The sequence below is a fragment of the Lolium perenne genome, chromosome 1 (assembly GCF_019359855.2).
Source record: "Lolium perenne isolate Kyuss_39 chromosome 1, Kyuss_2.0, whole genome shotgun sequence".
Taxonomy (NCBI): Eukaryota; Viridiplantae; Streptophyta; class Magnoliopsida; order Poales; family Poaceae; genus Lolium; species Lolium perenne.
In genome coordinates, this window is record NC_067244.2 from 172689527 (window position 1) to 172711653 (window position 22127).

At 45.0% G+C, this 22127-nt stretch overlaps 1 long non-coding RNA gene across 1 annotated transcript; it reads left to right on the forward strand.

The window, feature by feature from the left end:
* Positions 1-14469: 14469 nt before the first annotated feature.
* LOC139833273 (uncharacterized) lies at positions 14470-14932 on the forward strand. Its single transcript, XR_011748696.1, has 3 exons — positions 14470-14540; positions 14652-14735; positions 14822-14932. It is a non-coding gene; the product is annotated as an uncharacterized lncRNA (long non-coding RNA).
* Positions 14933-22127: the final 7195 nt, after the last annotated feature.

The window sequence follows — 22127 nt, forward strand, 5'->3', positions numbered from 1 at the left end:
ACGCCCAGCAGAACGGATCTAGGGTCTTCCTTCGCAAATTTGCGGCATTCAGAAATTGATCGCAACTTTGGCGTTCTGAGAATATATTGTCGAGTGCTTATTCGGCTGTTGGAATGACACATTTTATCGAGTCAAAGATGACTTATATCAGTCTCCCGATGGGAGTATATGCAGAGTTATTTATAACTCGAAATATACTCTTTTTGCTCTGCTATCTTTCTTTTTTCTCTTTCATTCTTTTCTCTCTCCTCTTTTTTTTTTATGATTTCATCGGGCACGCGAACAGCGTTCCCGATGGGAATAGCCCCCGAGGCTACAGCCAAGGACTTGTACGTGGTTTTAGGCTCCACGCCTTATGCCGCTATATTTTCTTTTTATCTCCCGAAGTTTTATAATTTCTCGGGTGCGCGAACAGCGCTCCCGATGGGAGTAGCCCCCGAGGCTATGAGCAAATATTTGTATTTGATCATAGGCTCACGCCATTTCTATTTTGTCTTTCTGGATCTTTTTCTTTTTTCCAAAGTAGCCCCCGAGCATTTGATCAAAAACTTGTATTTGATCAAAGGCTCAGCATTATTTTCCCATGTCGCCTTTTATGAAGCTGTTGAGTCGAATTTTTTCTTCTCTCAAGGTGACGTTGTTGCTGACGATAGCCACGATTGCCAGTCAAAAATTTGCGACAAGTCTTCTCCCGCTGCCTTGCGGGCCCAATTGATCCACTATCTTGACACGTCGTACGAGTGGGGGACACACGTCCTCCGCTTTTTCTGGCGCACGCACCGTAACTTCTCCAATGTGAAAAAACTTTTTTACCCTTGTTTCCACGTGGCTATCATCTGCCGCACACTTTCCTCATCCAACGGTCCGCCGCTTCATCGCACCTCTATATAAACACTCCTTCTTCCTCCTTGAGCACTTCCGCTCGCGCCGTTCTCCTGCTCTCATCTGCGAATTCTCCTCCTGCGACCCACAGCTTCCTAAGCTCCTCGCCTCCAAGCTGCAAACCCTGCGCCATTGTTGATGCCACCGCGGCGGTTGACAAGGCACAGTACGCCGGAATCCTCCATGGCTGCCGTGGATCTGGGGGCGGCGGAGTGGGAAAGATCGAAGATTTCCACTCAGGACATCAACATGCTGAAGAAACTGGGAATCAGCAAGAAGCCCAAAGCGCTGTGCTTCCCCAGTGAGGAGAGCTACCCAACCCCTCCAATGGGGTACCGGGTAAGTTTTGTTGACCACCTCATCCGCGGTCTTTCCGCCCCCATTCATCCTTTTCTCCGTGGACTGCTATTTATCTACGGTCTGCAACTCCACCACCTCACGCCAAATTCAATCCTCCATATCTCCATTTTCATAACCCTTTGCGAGGCCTTCCTTGGCGTCCAGCCTAACTGGGCGCTATGGAAACGCATTTTCTTCTGCCGCCGTAATGGCTCGCCCAATGTCGCCTATAATATAGGCGGCGTTGTAATTTCTGTTCGGCCCACTGTCGACTACTTCGATGTCAAACTACCTGACTCAGTTCAAGGGTGGCGCAAGAAGTGGCTGTATATTCAGGAGGAGAACCACGGATGTGCTGAAGACAACATCCCTCCTTTTGATGGCGCCGAAAAAATCCTTCGCCGCCGCTCCTGGGACGCAGAGGCTACCGAAGAAGAAAAGGCGTCGACAGAAACCTTGATGGCTCGCATCCACGAGTTGCAAAATACTCGCGGCAAAGAGCTGTCGGGTATCCAAATTACGGCTTATTTTCTTAGGACTAGAGTGCAGCCGCTTCAGGCTCGCAAATACCCTCTCTGGAAATATGCTGGCGACAAGGACGCAGATCGGCTGTAGGTGGATTTGGAGGTCAAGGACTTAGAAAAACTTGTCCGAAAAATCTCATCTCTCAGCAAAAAAGATCCTGTCCCTTCTTCTTGTCGTGTAAAACCTTTCAGCGCCGCCAATCCACTTCCCAAGGTAATCTTTGTCGATTGTCTTGTTATTGCTTTGCTCTCTTTGTTATAACTCCTTTTCTGATATCTTCCCCTATTTTATTTTTATTTTGTACAGAACCATCCAGACCTTGTCTCGCTTCCTCCTCTTCCTGAAGGTGGAGAAGTCGAAGAAAGGGCCATTGTCACTGATGACAACCAAGAGGCCCCCTCTTTTGTGAATGAACCCGTGGATTCTCTAAAATCTGCGGGATCTTCTGAGAAGGATGGTGCTTCCGAAGGTACTGCATCGGCGCAATCTCCTCCTCCTGCTGTTTCTCCAAGGAACAAAAGGAAGAAGAATGATGTCGAAGATTCCGGCACCTCCAAAGCCGAAGAAGTTGATCCTTCACGTCAGAAGGCAACTTATGATCCCTATCTTGAATCCCTCATCAGCTCGTAACACTACTAGGAAAATGCCTATAGGTGGAGGCAATATGTGCCGGCGCACCACCTTGCACGTGCGCCGGTGGAAAGTGTTGCCGGCGCACCCCTTTTCCGCCGCGCCGGCGATGGACCTATACTGCCGGCGCACAAAAAAAATTAGTGCGCCGGGGATAAAATTCGAAGAGATCTGGCCGCCCCCAAAAATTCTGGGCACCTTACCCCCGGCGCACCTCTATGGTGGTGCGCCGGTGGTAGACAATTTACCACCAGCGCACCAACATAGAGGTGCGCCGGGGGTAAGTTGCCAGGATTTTTCTCTCCACACCCCCCCCCCCCCCGGGAATCGCCTTTTCAGTTTTCGAAAAAATAATAGAAAATGATAGAAAATTCAAAAAATAAAATCCTTTGAAATGCCCATGTAATATGTGATCTAGTTTTAGGGAAAATTTGAAAATTTGAATTTCGATGTATTATGCAAAATGGCATCATCTTTCGGTAAAACGGGATTTCTGGTTGCATACGACCTCCGATGAAAAACTTTTTTATATCAAAATCGATCTACTCGAAATTTCCTATTCGAATTCAACCGCCTACGGCCGTTTGGAGAAAAAATGGTTTCGTCAATTGGAAAACAGAAACAGGACTTTTTTGAGGTTTAAGATTTGGGTGAAAAAAAAAAATACCCCCGGCGCACCACCCTACTTGGTGCGCCGGCGGTAAGGAGTGCTATATAGGCACAACTCAACCCGCGGTGCTCACTTTCCCCTTCTCTTTTCCTCCTCCTCCTCCTCCTCCTCCTCCATCTCCTGCTCCTCCTTCTCTATACCGAGCTTCTGCGGCGGCGAGCTACTCCGGCGACCTACTCATCCTCCTCCTCCACCGACGGCCACGACGTCCTCCGACCTCCTCCACCACCTCCAGCCTCCTCGACGTCCTCCGGCCTCCTCCAACATCTCCGGCCTCCCCCATCACCGTCGGCCACCTCCACCACCTCCGGCATCCTCCGGCATCCTCCACCTCCTCCGGGCTCCTCCACCTCCGGCCTACTCCTCCTCCTCTGGCCTACTCCTCCTCCTCCTACACCAGCCCGCCAATCTTGGGAGCTTCCAGCATCCTCATGCACCTCATGCACCTCCTACACTGGCGCATAGACGACAACCACGGTTGACTAGCTAGATCTAGATCTAGATCTGGATCTAGATTTGAATTTTTTTTGTTTTCTTGTATAACTTACCGCCGGCGAACTAGACAGGTGCGCCGGGGATAACGCGAGATACCGCCGGCGCACCGACTGGTGCGCCGGCAATAAGCTATTATCACCGGCGCGTTCGCACCGGCGGGCTCTTGGTGCGCCGGCAATAGCCCATTTTGGTGCGCCGGCAATAAGCCTTTTCCTAGTAGTGTAAGTCACTTTTATTTCCCCTCATTTCTGTACTCGAATTTTTTTTTTGTCTTATCTCGCTTTTTATGCTGTCGATCTTTAATCACAGTGATGATGAGGAAGAAGTACCAACTCGTGACGTGGCTCCTCGAACGAGCACGTCACATTCTTTAATTGTTTCGGAGACGCCAGTTGAGGGAGAAGAATCCTCGCCTCCTCAACAAAACGTCGTCACCACCACTCCTCCTTCAAACCCTCTTGCTCCTTCACCAAAAAGGACAAGGGTGGAAACGATCGTGGAGCCTACCCCTCAGTTGGGTAGCTCTCCTAATCCGCTCTTAGATGATGTAAGTTTTTAACTTTCTTGCCAGTATCTATATTTCCTCTGTTTGCTTCTTTATGCCTTCACATTTTTCTCGTACCGATTTTTTCTTTCTCTGTTCTTCTTTGACAGCCCATGATCAAAGAGCTTGTTCGCATCGGATCCCAATTCATTGGGTACCGCGAGTATGCCAGCAGGACTGAAGGTGATAAATTTTTTGCTGCTCCTTGGTTATAATTTCTTGCTCCTATTTTTGTCGCTATTTTGACGATTCTTTTCTATTTTGGCAGAAAAACTTGCAGAGGCCAACAGGCTTGTCGACACTCTTGCTCAGAAACTGGAGCAAAGTGAAACGACTCGCAAGAAGGCTGAACTTGACGCTAGCCAAGCCAAAGCAGAGGCTGATGAAGCCAATGCAAAAGCTGCTGGTGTCGAAAATCTGCAAAAAAGTCTTGAGGATGCCAAAACTGCTTTAAACGAGCACAAGGCCGCGCAGGCTACTCGTGAAAAGGGGATCCTTAAGCGCTTGAACACGCAAAATCGGCGCTTCCTCGGTAACTTTGTCGATCCCTTATATTTTTCTCAAGACTTGCTTTTTTTTTACTTGCTGTCGACCAACATACATTTTCTGTGGCAGGTCAAACAAACCAAGAGTTTGATCTTGAGAATCCCACCAATGATCCTCTCCTTGACGCACTCTCTTATCTGGAATTTCATGGCCAAGAAGTTCGCGAAGGCGTGGTGAATGCTAACGCAGGATTGTCGAAGCTATTCCCTTACTTCTTCCCGAAGAAAGAGGAGCCCAAGACTTTCCTTGCCCGAGCCAAGGACTTCAATCCACCGGAGGATCTTGGACTGAAGATGCGCCAGGAGAACATGAAGATCGCTGTTGAGAGCACTGTCGCCTTGGTCGCTGACAGTCAGCAAACTGTTGACTGGATGAAGGTTGGCGACACCGAGCAAATAGAACAAACAAAATGGCGGTCGTTGATCAAGGCAGCCAAGCCCAACACGAAGAAAATCCTGGCCTATCTCGGGATCAAGCCATCTGCAACTCCTAGCTCATCAAGGCCGGAGGTCTAGTTGCATGCCTTTTTTTTTTCTTTTCTCTGCTTTCTCTGTTTCTTTTGCCCTTGTCGCCACTTTAGCTTTGGCGACAATTATCCTGGTAGTCCTTTTGGAGAACTTCTTTTGTAATGTCCATGTAATTTTTCTAGAAATCAATGAAATTCCTCCTGGCACTATCATTGATATTGGGACTTCTCTTTTCCAGTTAATATTTGATAATTATTCGACCAATCCTTGCTCTGCCGATGCTTCACCTGCTTCTTCCTTCTCGAAGAAAATGCTAGTCGATGATAACCCCCTCGAAGGTTCTTCAAGCAAACATTTGTCGAAAGATTTGCAAGAACTTCGACAACAACTTCAATCCATGAAGAAACAAACTCTTGCGATGATGGAACAATCTCGACAAGCGTCCGAGAGAGAGAAAATTGCTCTTCAACAGGCAAAAGAAGCCATCACTGCGAAGGATGCTGCTGTTGCTGAGGCTGCTGAAACTTCTTCTCGCGAGAATTATATGCTTCAACTAATGACTGACGCCAGTTTGGACATGACAGGTATGTTTCCTGCTCATAACCGTGTTGGGTGTTGTTCTTTGCTATTCGTTCCTTGATATTTTGTTTACTGTGCCAGGCTCGTTTCTGGATACTGCTACCGAAGACCAACGTGTTGAAGCTCGAACCGCTGTTTTGCTGAGACTGGCTGCGCAACATGGATCTAACTTTTGGGTTACTCCTGAGCGCACCCGCCAAATCGTCAGATTTCAAGATCGCGCGGCTCAAGTCCGTGACTTCCTTGACTTCTGTACGAAGACTTTATTCTTAGTTTATGGCACCATGTTCCCTCGGAACAAGATGCCAGAGACCCTTCCAGCTTTAATGGAAAAATTTCGAGATGCTCCTCGAATCCATGGCTTTGTGCGGGCTCAACTTTCTGCTGGCGCAAGATTTGCCATGATGATGATAAAAATTTGCCATCCAAAATTGCCCATAGATCAAATTGTTCCTACTTGCCTGGCGAAGATGGCAAAGAAAAAGAGAAATATGGGCAAGATTGATGATTTGGTGACTCCTGTTGCCGAAGATATGATGGATGAACTTCTTCGGATGGATTCTGAGTTCTTCGTGAAGGGAAGCTATGCTGAGCATAGTACTCGTCCTTCTACTGAGCGAATAACCATAGACCATGTGCTAGGTTTCCCTTGAAGACTTTTTCCTCTTCTTGTTGTATTTCCATCATTGATACATCTTTGTGTATTTGTAAACACAACCTATATTGTAAAGCTGTCAACTCTGTATATTTTCTACTATTGATCACCGAGCCCCCGGGCCTTTGGCTGGAATTTATACTGTTTTGCTATCTCGGAGATTTTCCCTCCTGTCGTAATAAGATATCTTTGTTTTTTCATTGATGGGTTAGAAGCCCCCGAGTGTCGTGGTGTCGAAGTTCTATATATTTTCTGTTGCGAGGTTCTTGGACCAAAGCAATAAGATTTTGACGCGTACACTATATTTATAATTGTTAGCTTCCGATGTTTATATTTGGCGAGGTATTGGTGTACCAAGGCGAAATATTTCGGTAAGTCTAGTTTGTCTATATTGTACGTATTTTGAGACTTGGAGGCATTGAGCCCCCGAGCGTGTCGAAGAATAAGAAGTATATCTCCACTATCTTTATTATATTGCAGCACCGCGAGCCCGCCTCATTAAAAACCTTTCCGGCCCCACTCGGTGCCCCGAAAAGGAAAAGAGTGCGTCTGAAAACTCGCGGGCGTTTCAGTACATTGTATTTTTACAGAGGAGGACTATATTTCGACTCTAAGCGTAGAACCGCCTGAGCTGCGCCACGTTCCAGGGGTTTTTCTCGGGAGCCCCTGTCTTCTTGTCCTTGATCCTGTATTCTCCTCCGTCGATGACTTCCGTGACGACGTAAGGGCCTAGCCATGGTGATTCGAGCTTTTCAGTACTTTTTTGATTTAACCGCAAGACCAAATCCCCGACCTGGAAAGATCTGGGCCTTAGCCGTCGACTGTGGTAGTTTTTGAGGTCCTGCTTGTATTTGGTGACTCGTGAAAGTACTTCATCTCGAGCTTCGTCGAGTGCGTCCATATCATCCTCCCGAGCTTTTTGTGATGTTTCTTCGTCATACTCTGTTACTCTTGGAGAATCATGCTCTATTTCAATTGGTAATACTGCTTCGGCTCCCTGGACGAGAAAAAACGGAGTTTCTTCTGTCGCCGTATTTGGTGTTGTTCGGATGCTCCACAGAACACTTGGCAATTCTTCTGGCCAAGTATGTCGAGCTTTTTCAAGCGGTCCTAGCAGGCGCTTCTTGAGGCCGTTGCAGATGATACCATTGGCTTTCTCGACTTGGCCGTTAGTTTGCGGGTGCCCAACTGACGCAAAGTGCAATTTAATGCCTACTTCTGCGCAGTATTCCTTGAATTCCTTGGACGTAAAGTTTGAACCGTTATCTGTGACAATGCTATGGGGCACTCCAAACCGAAAAACGAGGCCTTTCACAAACTTTATTGCCGACGCTGCATCTGGTGAATTTATTGGCTTCGCTTCTACCCACTTGGTGAATTTGTCGACAGCGACCAGCAGGTACTCATACCCTCCTGGCGAAGCTTTGTGCAATTTGCCCACCATATCAAGTCCCCATTGGGCAAAGGGCCACGACAATGGTATTGGTGTTAATTCCGCCACTGGAGAGTGAGGTTTTGCGGCAAATCTTTGGCACGCATCGCAGGTTCGTACGATTTCCTTGGCATCCTCGATTGCTATCAACCAATAAAATCCTGCCCGAAAAACCTTGGCTGCAATAGCTCGACTACTTGCGTGGTGGCCACATATTCCTTCGTGTACATCCTTCAGAATTATTCTTCCTTCTTCAGGTGTGACACACCTTTGCAAGACGCCTGAAATACTTCGCTTGTATAACTCCCCTTTGACCACTGTGAAAGCTTTGGATCGTCGAATAACTCGCCTTGCCTCAACTGGATCGTCGGGTATTTCTTTTCTGAGGATATATGATATATATGCTTGCATCCAAGGAACTTCTACCATCATCACAAGCTCTTGGTCCTCTTCGTCCTCCGTGGTTTCTTTGAGGGGAGCCGAAGTTTTTTCTTCCTTTGCTTTTTTCTGCACCTTTTTCGGCTTCGTGGATCTCTCCGCTATTTCTTCCCAAAATACTCCTGGCGGGATTGGGAGGCACTGCGACCCGATGTTTGCGAGAACGTCGGCTTCATCATTGCTCAATCTACTGATGTGATTTACCTCGCACCCATCAAACAGCTTCTCGAGCTCATTGTACACCTCCTTGTATGCCATCATGCAATCATTGACTGCGTCACATTGGTTCATAACTTGCTGAGCCACCAATTGTGAGTCGCCAAAGATTTTTAATCGAGTTGCACCGCAAGCTTTCGCCATCTTCATCCCGTGTATGAGGGCTTCATATTCTGCCTCATTGTTGGATGCGTTAGGGAACGTCATCCGGAGGACGTATTTTAACTTGTCGCCTTCAGGTGATATAAGTACCACTCCTGCGCCAGCTCCTTCTACTCTCTTGGACCCATCAAAGTTCATGGTCCAAGTTCTCGACAAATCTGGGGGTCCCGTGTTTTATAACTCCATCCACTCTGCAATGAAATCTGGCAGAACTTGCGACTTGATTGCCTTTCTTTTTTCATACGTGATGTCCCGAGGGGAAAGTTCTATTCCCCAAAGGGAGACACGCCCTGTAGCTTCTGGATTTTTCAGTATATTTGAGAGAGGTGCTTCGTTGACTACTATTATCGGGTGTGCCGAAAAATAGTGGCGCAACTTCCTTGCCGTTGCAATTACTCCATATGCTAGTTTCTGGTACTGCGGGTACCGCTGTTTGGAAGGCGATAAAACTTCACTGATGAAATATTCCGGCCTTTGCACTCCATGGAGTTTTCCTTCTTCTTCTCTTTCAACAACTAGCACCGTGCTAACCACTTGGGGCGTGGCTGCAATGTACAGCAGGAGAGGTTCCTTTTCCTTTGGCGCCACCAAGATTGGTGGTGTCGAGATTGTGCGCTTCAGATCCTCAAAGGCTCCGTCGGCCTCTTCGTTCCACTGAAATTTCTCCCCTTGCTTTATCAGAGCGTAAAATGGTAATGCTTTTTCTCCCAGTCTGGCGACGAATCTGCTCAAAGCTGCGACTCACCCAGTTAGTTGCTGTATTTCTTTCAACTTCGTCGGCTTCCTCATTGTTACGATAGCTTGTATTTTGTCGGGATTTGCTTCAATCCCTCTTGCTGAAACTAGAAACCCCAGAAGTTCTCCTGATGGGACGCCAAAAGAGCACTTCATCGGGTTCAGCTTGAGGCAGAATTTGTCGAGGTTGTCAAAGGTTTCCTTGAGATCCTCGATCAGTGTTGCCCCCTTTTTTGACGTTATGATGACATCGTCGATGTATACTTGCACGTTTTTTCCAATCTGTGTCGTCAAACATTTCTGCATCATCCTCTGATATGTTGCTCTCGCGTTTTTCAGACCAAAGGGCATTGTTCTATAGCAAAACACGCCATAAGGTGTGATGAACGCTGTCTTTACTTCATCTTCTTCTTTCAACCTGATCTGGTTATAACCAGAATATGCGTCCAGGAAGGAAAGACGTTCACATCCAGCCGTGGAGTCGATAATTTGATCGATCCTCGGGAGGGGAAAGTGATCCTTTGGACAATGTTTATTGAGGCACGTAAAGTCGACGCACATGCGAAGGACCTTAGTGTTTTTCTTCGGCACCAACACAGGATTTGCTACCATGTGGCCTCTGTGTGCAGCTCCTTGATAAAACCAGCTTCTCATAGTCGATCGATTTCTGACAGCATAGCCTTGCGGTTTGGTTCCGAAAAACGCCGCAAAGGTTGTTTGATTGGTCTTGCTAGTGGATCCAAGTTTAGGTGGTGCTCGGCAAGTTCCCTGGGTACTCCTGGCATGTCAGCTGGGCACCATGCGAAGATTTTCCAGTTCTCACGGAGGAACTCGACGAGCGTGCTTTCCTATGCGAGGTCCATGTCGTTTGCGATGGACGTCGTCTTTTTCGGGTCTGTCGGGTGAATCTGCACCTCCTTAGAATTTTTCTCAGTATTGAAAGTTGATTCTTTATTTGGCCTCCCAACGTCTGGCAGCACGTCGTAGTCAGTCATACTACTTGACGCCAAATACTCAGCTTGCATCCCGAAAGTTTCTGATATCCGATGAAAATCTTTATCGCACTTATCGGCTAAGGCGAAGCTTCCTTTAACTGTGATTGGTCCCTTAGGTCCAGGCATCCTCCACAACAGGTACGTATAATGTGGTACCGCCATAAATCTAGCATATGCTGGTCATCCCAACAAAGCGTGATACTGCGACGGGAAATCCACAACTTCAAACTCCAGCTTCTCGATTCTATAATTCTCTCGGGTTCCAAACTGAACGTCGAGATTGATCTTCCCCAGTGGATAACTTGGTTTCTCCGGTGTGATACCGTGGAACCTCGTTTCTATTGGCTTCAAGTTTGCTAGGGATATGTTCATCTTCCTCAATGTATCTGCATACATAAGGTTTAAGCTGCTGCCACCATCTATGAACACTCGAGAGACATCAAATCCCGCAATGACTGCTGGTAGGATAAGTGCTGACTGCCCTGGTCGAGGAACTTGCTGCGGATGATCTGCTATGGTGAAGCCAATATCTTGCCCTGACCAATTAAGATACTCGACTTTTGGTGGAGGCATTTTTTCTGCCATGAACACCTGTCGCGAGATTACTTTTTGAGCTCTATTGGATGGCCTTCCCTTCTGAATCATCGACACCGCTCCGTTGGAGTTAGGATCCACGTAAGGTGGTGGTGGAGGTGCTGCCGCTATTCTGAGCTGATGTCGATTGTCTTCCGTAATCGCGGGAGGAGGTGGCAAGTGAATCTCACTCCTGGGTTCCCGAGGATTTCTCTGTGCTGCTCGAGCGTTAGCATGCTCTGCCCACCTTAACATTGCCTGGAAATTGCGACAATCTTTCTGTAGATGTCCTGACTGTCTTTTCCCGTTGCTATCGAGGAAAAAATGCATCTGACACGGCCCATTCATCATTTCTTCGGGAGACACGAAAGGCCTCGGGAATCTCGGCCCACTATTTTGCCTATTATTTCGAGAATCATCTCTATTGTCGCCTCGCTGCTCATTGCTTCTCTGATAATCGTCTCTGTTGTTTCCTCCTGTGTTTGCTCGGAAGCCTGCCGAGATTTGACCTGGAGCGTCATAGCTCGGGTACTGCCGAGGGAATCGTCGCCTTGGCTGATAATTTCGACCGCGGTCTTCCTCTGGCGACCTGTGCCGTTTGTTGTGAACAACATCTTCTCCATCTGCCCATCTGTTTGCTATTTCCATTAGCGCGGATACTGTCTTTGGGTTGGTCCTCCCCAAGTCCTCGACAAAATCTCCACGCCTGATTCCTGCAACAAACGCATCTATCGCTCTCTCGTCAGATATATTTTCTGCCGAGTTTTTGATGATGTTCCACCTTTGGATATATTTTCTCATTGGCTCGTGTGGCTTTTGTCGGCATGCTCTCAACTCCTCTAACGATGCAGGTTTCTTGCACGTGGACCTGAAGTTCTTGACGAACACGTCCTCAAAGCTTTCCCAGCTATCGATAGATCCTGGAGGGAGTTTCTTTATGCAAGACCGTGTGGCTCCACTCAAATGTACCTGGATGCTTTGCATAGCTATTGCTCTGGTTCCTCCTGTAAGCTTCACTGTCTCGAGATAGTCCACTAGCCAATCCTCTGGATCTTGAAGGCCGTCGAATTTTTTGAAGTTATCGGGTAACTTGAATCCTGAAGGGACTCGAGTTTTTCGAACTCTCCTCGTGAAGCACGGCAAGCCACTAATATCCTCGTCGTTTAATTCTGGGGACTGCCGATGTTCCCTTCTGCTTTGTCGTGCTCTGTCGACTCTTGCTTGTGCTGCCGTATCCCTTGCTCCACTTGGTCCTTCGGGAGCTGCTGCTGCTGCTGCCGCAGGTCGTGGACTATTTTGCCTTGCTGTTCCTTCGGGAGGTGTTGATACAAACGCCGTCCCCATGGCTCCAACTCCTGCTATCGCCATGTTGTACAGTGTTTCCCTTGGATCTCCTGGAGGTGGTTTAGATGCGAGGATAAAAGCTTGTGTCGCCATATACCCAGCCTATGGTGTCTTAGGGATGATGTTTCCTCTCATGTCTATCGACATAAAAGACATGTCGAGGTTTTGAACTAAGTGCTCTCTTTCTCCTTCGGGTATGTGTTGTAACCTCGATCTTGCTCTATTCCGAGCCTCCCTGTGGCTATCACCCGAAGTTCTAGATTGTCGACTCAGCTCTGCCCTTCTCCTGCTGGATGCAGAAGCTGCCTCCTTTCTTCTGTTTAACCCAGCTGTCTGTTTTTCCATTTCCCTTGCAGCTCGTGCGAGCCTATATTGATATGCTTGTAACTCCTCTGGCGTGGCTGTGGTGGCCATTGGTTCCGAGCCATCCATAGCTCTCGCGGCTCTATCCCATGCTGCTTGCGGGAGTCGAACTCTGTCTCGCGGCTGTGGCCCGACATATTTATTGCCTAGGCCTCGCCGCAGATCGGAGGGATCGACGTATGGATTTCCCAAATCGTCGAAAGCCTCAGATGTTTCCTCCTGGTCATGGCTTGGCTCTCCAATGACATAAATCTGATGATATTTTGTATTCAGATCTATGTTGGGTTTGGTGACACCATCGTTGAGATTGGTGAAGACCTTGCCCACTGTAGTAGATTTGTCGATGAAGTCGTAACTGTCGACACTGCCTGAGCCATCGCTTATATATGAGTCCGCAGATGACTCAAACGACATGTCACTGAAGATCTTGGCGAGTTTCTCTCTTGCCCTAGTGCTGATGAAGCGTGACGACGAAGTTTCTTCTTCTCCTGATTCGGTTGACGATGTATAGCTTGAAAAATCAGAATCGACCGCCGACGATCCCGACGAAATCGGAATTTCGACACGATACGATCCTTCTTTCTCGACGCGAAAGTGAAACCTTCCGAACGTCATCTCCATAGGCTCCTCCAGATACGCATATGCATCCAAACGGGAGGGCGGGTGAGGAACAAAATCAACAGGACCAGTAGCGATCTGTTTACCTCGATCCATTGCGTTGCTTGCGATTGATGAAGTCGATGATTTTGTGGTCGATGAAGTCGATGATCTTGAACGTGCCATCGAGACCAGATCCTTGACGCCTCTAGTTCCCACAGACGGCGCCAATTGACAAGGTATTAACTTGTCAATGCCTACGGATTGTAGACTAGGGTTTAGTTGGAAGTAGAGGGCAAGTAGATCTCGAAGGTTTCAGTCGAAAAGTACTCGACGATTATGAAACTAGGGTTTGTAAACAATGATTCGATGATTTCTGTGTCGCTCGACTTCCCCTTATATAGGAGGCGGAGCCGAGGGATTCGTGCCCTACAAGTTACAGAGTCCGGGAAGGTTTCTAACTCATCCCGTAAGATTACAAATAACACTTCCTATTACAACTCTAGTCTTCCTTAATAATATCTTGGGCTCCCGAATCTTCTTATTCTTCGGGTAATGGGCCTTCAGTAAACCCCGGGTACTATCTTCGGCAGGCCCATTTGGGATGCCTATGTCAACGGACGTGGAGGCGGGAGGCGGATCCGGCGACGAGGAGGCTGGGCAAGGTCGACGGACGTGGAGGCGGGAGGCGGATCCGGCGACGAGGAGGCTGGGCATGGATCGCACGCGGGTTTTTCCTGCTGCTACAGGCGGCGTTAGGGTTTGGCGGATCATTGTTGGTTCGTGGTAGGTAATTGATTGTAAAAAGTAATTGCATGTTCATGATTTGGTTGATGTTAGGGTTTGGGTTTGGAGCTCCTTTTTTGAGATGTACTTATTTTGGTTGTTACTTTGAACAGGCGATGGACGTTTCAGATTTGAGTGCAAGTTCAATGGAGTACGACAGCGGAAATACAGATGAAGAGGAATTCAATATTTCGTCTGCCAACGATAATGCACCTCCTGAAGATGAACAAACTTCTGGAGACGATGATGTCGACGAAAGTGTGAGTGAAACGGAACTACTAGTTTTATTTAGTACTTGCATGTAAGTAGTTAAATACTGATTGTGCTTATTTTTTCTAATAGATGGATGCAGATGGTGTTGATCTAGAAGATGATAATGTAGAGCAAGAAGAAGATGTTGACACTGATAATGTGAGTTTGTAGTAATAAATGTGTGATTGCATAAAAATATGAAATGTCTGATAATGTGAATTGATGTTGACATGGTTTAAAATGCATTAGATTCAGAGTGATGTTGTGGAGGAGCCAACTGATGACGAGAGATTGGACTCTGGTTTTGTTGATGAGGTATGCATTTTAATTTTATTAGGTCATATGTATGTTTAATTTATATTTAATAACTGAACAATGCATTTTATATAGTCGTGACATGACCGTTAATCTTTCTTGTTTGGTCAGGTCTTAGTTGGTGATAATTCTTCTTACGACTATTACGGTGATTCAGACTTGGAGACTATAGAAGAACCTGTTAGAAGAAGACATGTAAGATTTTTGAATTTATTTGTTGTATGACTCGCGGCCATGGCGTTAAAAAAAATGTTTTCAATGTTATCAAATTGTGCATGCAGGTGAAATCAGTTGGTAAGAAAAAGAATGGATCAGAGGATGAAGATGAGAGTGATACAGAAGATAAGAGAAAGTTTTACTGGGAGGTAATGGAGAAGACATTTGTGTGTGAGGCAGCTGCTTATACTTTTTATAATGGATATGCTCGACAAGAGGGATTCAGTGTAAGAAAGTTCAAGTTCAAAGAGACCAAGGGTGCTAACAAAATAGTTCGCAGAAGGCGGTTTGTGTGTTCACGGGAAGGAAAACGTAACAGCAAGTTTCTGACTATGGACAACCGCACTCGTAGGTTGAGACCTTTGTCACGTTGCAATTGTAAAGCGGAGTTGGATGTGAAGCTTGATAGAGGTTCGGGGCTTTGGCGAGTTGCAAAATTTGTTTACAAGCACAGTCATAAGTGTGCAGAACCGAGCGAGAGCCCATTTTTATGGTCACATAGGAGGATAAAAGATTTCCAGAAAGCGGAGATATTAGAATTGGTAGCAGCTGGGGTTAGGAAGCATGTGATCATGGATACCTTCCTCAGCAAGTATGGTCGGTACACCACTGTTGGGTTTACGAGGAAGGACTTGTACAACATGTGCTGCAGGGAGAAGAGAAAGTTACTTGCAGGTGGTGATGCTAGCTCAGCCATTGCCATGATGGAGAACAGGAGGAAGAAGTTTGCTGATTTTTTTTTGAGTACGACGTTGATAGTAAAGGTCGTTTGAAAAGCTTGTTCTGGTGTGATGCTCAGTCCCGGCAGGATTACAATGATTATGGAGACGTACTTGTGTTCGACAGTACATATAAGATGAACCGATATGGTATGCCATTTGTTCCGTTTGTTGGAATTAACAATCACCAGAGGACGATAGTTTTTGCGTGTGCCATCTTATCAGATGAGAAGGAACGCACGTATGTATGGGTACTGAAGACTTTTTTGAAAGCTATGTTGCAGCAGAAACCCAAGTCAATAATCACCGATGCCGATAGTGCGATGATTAGAGGTATTCGAAGTGTGTTTCCGGAGCAGTCGCACCGTATTTGTTCATGGCACATTGAAAAGAACATGGCTCGGCACCTAAGTTTCAAGTCGTTGAGTGAGTTTCGGGCTCTCTTGTATTACACGACCACACCGGATATATTCGAGGAAAGATGGCACGCTTTTATCCAGAAATGGCAGACGGAGAAAACACAAACTTGGCTGAAAAGAATGTACAAGAAGAGGAGATTATGGGCAGCGGCGTACCTATCTGAGGGGTTCTGGCTTGGTATGAAAAGCAATCAGCGAAGTGAAAGTCTTAACTCATGTCTTCACCTACACCTAGACTACGGTATGACACTAGTGGATTTGATTTTGCACTACGAGAATGCTATAGTGCGCATTCGAGAGACGGAGGCAAAAGATGACTGCATCAGTTCACAGACATCACCTGTACCAGTAACCAATTTGAGGAGAATTGAGAGAGCTGCTGCAAAGGTATTCACTCCGGCAAACTTTTATATATTGCAGCAAGAAATATATAAAATAGAAGGCATTGAGGTTATAGATCAGTATAAGGGAACAGAAGGTGAGATGCAGTTTGTTGTTGCTTGGAAAAAGAGAAAGCATGCAAAGTTTTATGTTGATTATAAACCGGCCAACTCGGATAAATTAGTAGAGTGCAGCTGTCGAAGGATGATCCGGAGGGGACTTCCTTGCAAGCATATTCTCCATGTACTTGATGTGCTGGATTTGGATGAAATACCGGGTTGTTTAGTTCTGCTCCGATTCTCTAAACAAGCAAGGGGTGGCTTGCCAGCGAGGCGCACGAGCGATCTATATGATTGGGCTTTTCCCGTAGCGGAGGAGCGACAAAGATTTACGGAGTTGAATGTGTTACAAGCTGAAGCATTGCAAGTTGCATACAAAGATCCACTGTTGTTCGAGCGGACCAAGGCATTTTATGCTGACATTATTTCAAACAAGATGGAGTATGATAATGTACCCAACCGTCCCACAATCTCGCTGAATACTAATGTTAATGAATTGGGTGACCCTGCTCAAGTTGCTGCTCGAGGTGCGCCTAAGAAACGAAAGCGTAGAGATGATGGAGAAGGACCCGTGACAATGAATGGAAGGCCATTATCGTATGACGAGCGGGGTAGGGGGATTCGATGTAGCAGATGCAAAAAGGCTGGACACACCAAACGTAGCTTGAAATGTGACCTGAATCCTAGGTGAGTATAAATTTTTGTTGGCGATCAATTATTTATGCATCCTTTTAAACTTTTGTTATTTACTTTATCATCTGTTTTGTGAATTGCAGGCATGTTGCGCATATGTTTGTAGGTCAGGATGATGAATGACTTATTTTGAAGGACGAACTTGGCACGACATTATGAAGCTTGAGTTGGCATGCCGATATGTGTTATGTAGTCAATGGCTATATGAAGCTGTAGCCATTGCTCATTATGTGCTATATTTGAAATAATTTGATGGTACTGATATTTTGATGGTGCTATTAGTACATTGATGCTGACGATATTTCAGAATTTTGATGCATACAAATTCTGATGATATTTTGATGGTGCTATTACTACATTGATATTTCAGAATTGTTGGCAGACCATGGTTTTAAAGTTTTGTTATTTAAAGATGTGTTATATGAAGGTGGAGTTGGAATGGTGACATGGTTTTTAAAGTTATGTTTAGTAAAGTGGAGTGTGTGATGTTTAGTAAAGTGGAGTGTGTGATGTTATTTCAGAAATTGGATGCAACTTGCAATTTTGGTAACATACTAAGGTTGATGCATCGGACATACTAAGGTTGATGCAATTTTGGTAACATACTAAGGTTCATACTATGGTTGATGCATATTTGTCATACTAAGTGTTGTTGAAATTTTGGTAACATACTTTTTTGTGAAACGGATCCGTCGGACATGGTACTGGGGCGCAAGGCCAGCCTGCCGGTTGCCGGCCGGTCAGATCATCTGTAATGCACAGTATAGTTTTAACCATCCATCTGACTAACTTCGCTTACTGTCATATATACAGATTCTCTCAATCACACTAGTAGCTTAATATATAGATGAATACTTAAAATCACCCAATCACAGTAGTTGCCAACCGTACTTAACTGTCATACATATAGATTCACAGAAGCTGAGATTGACACAAGCTGGGAAACCTTCTACGGGACTAAAACCCAACCTATGATCACTGCTGCTTTATCTACTTAGTAAATCTCTTGGAGATCCGGACAACCTTCGTTTTCACCGTCTCTAACAGATTTGAAGTTGCTAGAACTATCTGTGCGTTAATGAGGTTCCTTGATCCGTTTATCATCTCCTGCAAACAATAGGCATCGGTTATTCATTTTATGTACCACGGAACAAAGGTGTTTGGTCACCATGTAGAATATCAGTACCTGTGATATTTCTTTATTCCATTTATCTCCATCCCAATGTTCCATGCATTGAAGAACAAATAAGCCACATGAATTGCTGCACAATTAATTCGGTTCATTGAGTTAGTACATGCAATAGTAGTGTAATATGTATTTATTTTTAGTTTGCATGTACTGACCCATCTTTTTGCTGCGGCATATCGTATGATTTTATATTCCAAGATATCACATCAGGGAAAAATCCAGATGTAGATTTGTTGTACTCTTGGATGTCAGCAGAAATTTGTTGTCTCTATACAAATATAGATAATTAAATGTTTCTGTACGCATGCAATTTGAAGACAATAAGTATTTGAAGAAACAGTACCAGAGCCCTGACAGTGTCTATTGTCACACTTAATGGAAATAATGAGTCAAGAACTTGGAATTCTTCCTTGGGTGTGTGCATGATCACGGTAGTCCACTGATTGTTCGATATGTTAACTGGAAAATATGCCTGTGTCACACGAAAAAGTGGCATTGCAATGTAAATTAGTATTAGTACTAAATTTCGTCATTTTGATGGAATGCTTTACCTTGTCCCGCCTAAAATATTCGTCGATAACTCGTTGAATGCTCCCAGTTCTTACAGCTAGGTGATCATCGTTCTTATTTTGTTTTTGTTTTGTGGCCTTTGCGATGTGCGTCTAGCAGGAATGATGACCTCCACGCTGCACATAAGTACCGATCATCCCCAACACGAAGAGACAAATCTCCAATGTAAGCATCGATAACCTGAAAAACAAATGTTTGGTGTAGTTAACACATAAACATAGATGTGCATAATTCAAACATTGAAAGTATGTGCACAGTTGAATCGTCAGCTATATACTTACATCATCTGTACACCATTTATGGTCTAGAACCACTTTAAGCCGTTGTGATGTCAACCTGACGCCAATATCATTTTTGTAGATAATTTTTTTCCCATTTGCCTCAGTCTTGCAACAGAGTTGAACAAAAATCTCTGCTGCTGCAATGTGTTCCGCTGTTAAGGCAGTAGAGTCTTGCGGAATTTCAACATCATTGCTGGACGGAGTAGCTGTACACACAAAATACATTGTGTTTAGTATCAGATTAGTAATCAAAAAGTTAACTACAAAAATTCCGTTGCGTACCTATTGCGGGAGTTGGCTTTTTTCGAGGTTGACGTTTCGTTCGATTCTCAATGATATAAGGATACTGCAGTTTAAGAGGGAGCTTTCGCTTCCTCTTTCCATTTACATCTTCATTCTTCCCGGTTGCAGTGTTGACGCTTTTTGATCCTTCTGAGGCACCCTCTTTTTGTTCGTCTTCTTTGTTCATCTTTTTGAGGGCAGGTTCAAAAATATTTGATGGCACCTCCGATGAAGAGGCCTCCTTAAAATCTTCAGGAAGTTCCCATGGATTGTCTAGCGTGCCATCCCCTAAGAAGTCACACTTGGTCCTTGCAGGTGTTATGTAATCCTCTTCTTTATTGTCCTCTTTCGACACCTACGGAAAGGAAACATACAAGCACATGACGCAGGTGAAATATCCAAACATCTGCATTATTTGTTGTCAAACTAACCTTGTCAACATCTTCTTTAGGTAATGAGACACTCCGGGTGTCACTTTTTTGTCGTAAACAAATTCTTTCCGTTCAGGTACTCCGTTGAGGTAAGATCCGCAGCCTTCGTCATAACAGTACTGATCTGAAAGTGTTTCCGCGAATGGCTTGTACCTAACACCTGATTTGTTTAATAATTTGACAACATCCTGCAACAAGGAAACAAATTTTAGCATGTCAATAATAATTAAATACATGGTGAAATTTGTTGTTCATAATTATTTCGGCCAAATCACCTTCGCGCATCTCTCTGGTAGTTCTTCCATTATCTCCCTCTTAAAATCCTGCAGCATCCTCTTCATGGTGGTTTCCATCTTTATTTCCCACGACGGGCCGGGTTATCTCGAGCTACTAGCCTTCCCAGTGCTCCTTCCATTGCCCTTTCCATTGCTCCTTCCAGTACCCGGTTTTTTAATTTCTGCACCCATGTTTTTGTTTCCATCACTTTTCTTCCCATATTGTCGCCTATATTCCTCTGTGATGTTATCTTCAATCTAAAATTCAAAAATTTAATATGTCAGTACGATATTTGACAGTACATAGTTATATGCAAAACAACTATAATAAATGAAATGGCCGGTATATGTATGCTTACCTTAAGGATACCTTTGCCCCGGCCATTATCTTGATCATAGCTATCTCTCAAGGCTACAGCAGCTTCTGTCCAGTTGATCATAAGTGGGCGTGAAGAGATGCGAGCATAAAGTGCTATCTCATCAAGAGGTTGCACTTTCTCCCAATACAAGTACTACATGTAAAAAAAATATAAAGGACAGTTAGTATATGTTGCAACAAATACAAACAAAAACATTAAAGGACATGTACCTCTAAAATGGCGACATTGCCTTTCGGCCACTGCCTAACATATATTCCTCTCCGGCAAGTGCTGATCTGCTCCATGACATATGCAAGCGTGAATTGGTTCCAATTCAAGTTGTGTAACTTGTACATTGTTTCCACAAATGCATAGAACGGCTTGTAAACCGTATACGTCGAAGTAGGAGCTAAGACAGTCCCTATAAGAATTAAGACAGCTCTTCGAAGGAAGTCGTCATTTGTGGCTTTTGAAGTAATGATTTCATCAATCATATCTTTCATGACTAAATTGCCAGTTTTTTTACTAAGAAATCATATCTTTCATGACTAAATTGCCAGTTTTTTTACTAAGTAATGATTTCATCAATCATATGTTTGTTTTCCATTCTTCTCCTTCCTCTTCCAAAATATCTGCAGACGACAAGCCTTCATCCTCTAATCCTAGCAAGCATTCCACATCCTCATTTGTTGCCGATATTTCACCCACCCTAGGTTCAATGATGAACCTACCCTTTTCCGCGTCATAAGCCTGCAGCATGTATTTGACCAATAGTGGCCATATCTTTCTAGATGGAATTTGGATCATGCATCGGCCAACAGCACAAGTGCGTAATTTGTCTCGTTGCTCGTCGGTCATTGCTGCTACGACTTTCTGCCACCTAATTATGTCACAGAAAATCTCGCCATCCGGGTCTTGCATCCTGCAGACCAATTGTGAACAACATGAAATTAATACGAGGTAGGAAATAAAATTGTACAACTGCATCACATGAAACTAATACACTATACCCTGGGGTTTAATTACGTCATAAAATTGATAAACTAGAAAATTTTACTCGCTCTAATTGATGATGAAAATGTCTACGTCACTCCTACTCTGTGGCTTACGAAACACATTTGTCCAAAATTGATTTTTTCTCATGTGTGCATACAGGTGTGGGCTGGCATTTGTATGCATAGGTTTTGGCCAGCGAATTACATAATGAATGTCAATAGTACTACCATCAGAAAGATAAGTCAGTCAGTACTTCCATTAACTGAACCCACACTGAAGCAATATGAATCAAGTCCTAACTAGCTGAGGCTGGGTAAATACAAATCAATTAACGACTCAGTTGTATAGACAAACATCTTTGATTTCGTGGAGATACATGCTGCACGCCAATCAGAAATACTACGAGATGTAAAATGGATAGATAAAGGATGTATAGGTGGGCAGTGCAGGGCCGGTGGCAACGACAGAAGCACGACGGAAAGCACTGATGAATGGAGGACTGCCTTCGGACGGTTGCGCCAGGTCACTCGATGGTGGACACAACAGTGGTTGATCTGCCGCCGGGAGCGGCCCTAGCCGGAGGCGCATGCTTACGCGTGAAATGGCTGACGGGATCTGCAATCTAGTTGATTAATCTAACCCATCGTTCATTTCTGTTGCATGTGATGAGGACTATCTATACCGCATGTGGTGAGGAAATTAGGGTTGAGGGAGGAG